At 34.4% G+C, this 4,140-nt stretch overlaps 1 long non-coding RNA gene across 1 annotated transcript; it reads left to right on the forward strand.

Annotated features, from left to right (window-relative positions):
- Positions 1–1,086: 1,086 nt before the first annotated feature.
- LOC105317585 (uncharacterized) lies at positions 1,087–3,344 on the forward strand. Its single transcript, XR_898331.4, has 4 exons — positions 1,087–1,221; positions 1,407–1,476; positions 2,739–2,927; positions 3,124–3,344. It is a non-coding gene; the product is annotated as an uncharacterized lncRNA (long non-coding RNA).
- Positions 3,345–4,140: the final 796 nt, after the last annotated feature.

Raw genomic sequence — 4,140 nt, forward strand, 5'->3', positions numbered from 1 at the left:
ATTCGTCTCCCTTATCGTACACAGATACTCCTTCAGCTGTCTTCTCCTCAGGCTAGCTGCTGACGTTATGGTGTTCCAGTCGTGATCTTTGTGTTCTGTTTTGGCACATTTGGAACAAATAAATTCACCGCAATCCTCACATTCTATATCTATTATTAAATTGTGTTTTTCACACGTTGGAATATGTTCTTGCGGAGATCCCAGTGAATATTTCGGAGCACTGGCCGCCATTTTATTGAAAAGGTTCACAACTTCCTATTTTTATGATAGGTCACATTGTCGACCGGAAAAGCAAATAAGTAGCCAATAAACAATAGAATTGTAGGGAGTTGCGCTAAAATAAAACACTGAAATTTCAGTGGCTGATTTTTAAAGAGATATCAACAAACCCTTGAATCATTTGAAAATAAAAAATAAAACCTTTGCATCTTTTGAACATTTTGGTTGAAATTGATCCAGTAGTTCTGAAAAGGAAGTTAAGAATTGTTGCAGACATACACTTACTAAAAGGCGACTAAGAAAGGTCTTGAAATTTCAGCTCAGGTGAACTTTTAAAAGCCCTTTTGACAAGCATGTACCGGAGACACGTGCTCGATGAATTCAAGTGGTATATACATGTAAAAATAAATTGAATATATTTATCAGTATTCCTTTCTAAACGGGACTCTTGTATTCATTTTGACCTTCAAATGACCTTCCAGTATGATTAATTTTACCAGTGCGATGCATATATCAATTATACCATTTGCATTTTTGCAATGTACAGTATTACTATATGTAATAAAATACGTGTACATCACAAAGTCTTAAAGTCGTTAACGAGACATTTTAACGAAGACGAAAAAGTTTTTATTTTTTCTCCGACTTTCAAGGACCTTTTTTGTATTAAACTAGACGTAGACTCCAGACCCTCTTGTAATCCAAGCAGCTAAAAAATGCACGAGATGGCTTGCTATCGTCCCATTAGCGTCTGTTTCGGTATAGTGTGCACGTGTCAAATGGAGAAGTTTCAACAAGAGTAGGCTTGAGGTTTCAACAAGTTAATAAGCATGTTTTCCGAACCTACTTTCAAAAATTATAATAGTTGAAGTATGTGTACTTTTTCCATGGTCAATACATTTTTTTCTTATGAACAATAAAAATAAAAGTACGTGCGTGAATTAGTTGACTAACAGATGAATTCTGGTTGCAGACATCCTAAGGCTTGCTTGTCAACGAATGGTCAGTTCGATTTACTTGCGATTGTCAGGCATGAGTTTAATACGGTATATTTTTGTATTTCAAACCAGTTCATAGTCTAAAAGATAAGGGAGTGTTTAATATCGTACGATACACAGCTTTAACATTTCAAGTTCCAACGCAATTATAAACTCACAATATTTGTACATGTATCTTCAACTTTTTAGATGATGAGGGTTTTATTGGCGATCTTATATTTCTCCTTGATGTTTGAAATTCCGTTAAGCGTCGTTATAAGTGAGTATCCTTTAATTCCTCTCGCTAAGTTTTGTTTCATATGTTGTTACGCAGGGGTGTGAAGGAAGCATATGGGCAATTTAGCGTCTTATTTTGACTGTTATATTCAAAATCGTGGAATCAAATAATTATTTTGAATAAGATCAAAAACTTAGTATTGTCCTTTAAAATAGATGTCAGTGCAATAAAATCGGGTAGTACATAACTGCCACACTGGTGCATTATCACGTGACAACTATAAATAGCTTACGTGTATTCCTTAACATAAAATGAGATAGAACAACACTACCCCGCGGTTTCCAAAATAAAATTAACATACCAAGTGAAAGCAAATCATCTCAGTTTAATCAAAACCGCTGCTAGAATCATATGTTTTTCCTTATTAAAAAGTTATTCATCCGGTTCTCGTAAAACCTTCCCAACTTTTATATAGTTTGCACGGAAAACGGCAAATTGCATCAAAACAACACACAACATGGGATTCTAGCAGCACTTTTCAATTTAAGCATTGATCAAACTAACGATACGTATAAAATTTCAAGTTCAATATTTACGGGGTAGTGTTGTTCTAGTCGGATTTTTATATCGTAAACAACGACAGAGGAAAGCCTGGCCGATAAAGAAAAGCAAATTTACATACCTTTTAGCGAATGATTGATAAAACTAACATCTCCCCCAGTATTCTTATGTTCAATTCTCAATAAATCACACCACAATACTTTGTTAGAGTTCTTAGATTAGTTATATTTTGAATATGTTTACAATGCTTTCCGATCAAATTCACACGATCTTCTTTCAAGAGAGATTAATAATGTCTTTAAAAAGCCACGACCATTCAGCCATCTTAATGTAATTTCTGAAGGAGAATTGCTTCGTCGGAAGGCATTAATAACATTAAAAGTTCATAGGCACTAATTTTGTATAAAAATATGGAAAAAATCCTTAATTTTAATATATAATATTAAATGTTTTTCTTTACTGAAAAGTTTATTTGCTTTAATTTTTAAAAAAAGTCTTTCGGTCCCCTGAGTCACTTGGGCGACCTAACACCATTGGCCGTTAACAATTTAACATTTTTTAACTTCTTGAAAATTGCAATGCCAATTGGTACAATTTTTGGTTTAAAGCATTTCTAAGATAAGCATCTGGGGTTCAGACATTGTTTATCAAACGGTGTAGTATATACATGTTTACCGATATGTCTCGATACCTATTCCAAATTATGACAATAAATTGTACAATTTCCTGGCATGGTTTTTCAGATGAAGAAAGAGAAAGATACCTTAACTGCGACGTTTACACTCACAGCGCAGACATTCCTACTCAAAATACAATTTGCCACCGTCACTTCACGCAACGAAAATTTTACTGTAGGACATGGCAATGCGAAACCCCGAGATGTCCATTGAGACGGCAAATCCCCCGGCCAAGGGACTGTTCATATTGTCCAAGTAAGTCAATGAACTTTAATATAAGAATACTTGTCCCTATTGTCTAAGTCAATAAACTTTAATTTTGTCCATATTTTTCCAGCCAAGTACCTTATATAGTACATATTGTTCAAGTCGGCTAACTTCAATATTGCACATATGGCCCAAGTAAAATCAAAGTCAAATGCTTATCTAGTGAGGTCCGTTTCTTTAACAGATACATGTACCCGTTGGGGTAAAATCTACAACACAGGAGATAATTACCGTTGTCAGGATGGGTCGAATTTCTGCCTCTGTATTGAAGGGGAGAACACCATATCTACAAGAATGGCGACCTCAGTTTACAGCATCTGTCGATGATTTATAAAGTTGGTTCCTGTGGGTCAAAGAACTTGTTACATGCATACATTTTTCAAATTAAAAGAACATCAGTATAAATCTGTTATTCATGGTAGAATGTTTTACCGCCAAATAGAAAACATCATCTAGTCGTGCATTTAAAAAAAAAAGTACTTTAATGTTTTTGCGTCTACTTACATGTAACTCAATCTAAAAAGGGAAAAGTTCTTTTTGAAACCATATTATATTAATTTTATATTAATATTGATTAAAAAAATTAACGATTGGTTTCATATGCATATACAACTTTTCTGAATAAACTGTTCATCTGACGAATTTATTGAGACGTTTAACATTGAATATGATCACTGTTTGTACAGCACTGTCGATCACTGGTTACTGTTTTGCATCAGCTACATGTATCAAGAAGATGTACTATATAAGTTATTATTATACTTTCATGTTAAATACTGAAATCTGATTGGTTTAGATGCAGTTGATAATCCGTTCTATTACCCTTAGCGTTAGTAACACACTTAGCAACGGGTAACACAACGAATTGTTACATGCGCGTAAATTATGCGCGTACGGCTCGCCGTAGAATTCACGTCATTTCTATATAAAAGCAGTAAAAATATTCTCTAAAATTAAGAAATTCAGTATAATAAAATAAATAGTGCCTGTTTGGGAGGATAACAGTTGAAATTGACACCCCTCAAATAGTCGGTTGACAATGGTTTCCTCGGGGTGTCAATTTCAACTGTTACCCTCCCAAACAGGCACTATTTATATAATGTTGACAAGACTGTGTAACAAACACATCTGTTTGGTTGTGGTGGCAGTGTTCCAAGGCCTTTGGGCCAAAGACTCAGAGATGATTTGTAACAATTGATGG

The sequence above is a fragment of the Magallana gigas genome, chromosome 2 (genome assembly GCF_963853765.1).
Source record: "Magallana gigas chromosome 2, xbMagGiga1.1, whole genome shotgun sequence".
In the NCBI taxonomy this organism is placed as follows: Eukaryota; Metazoa; Mollusca; class Bivalvia; order Ostreida; family Ostreidae; genus Magallana; species Magallana gigas.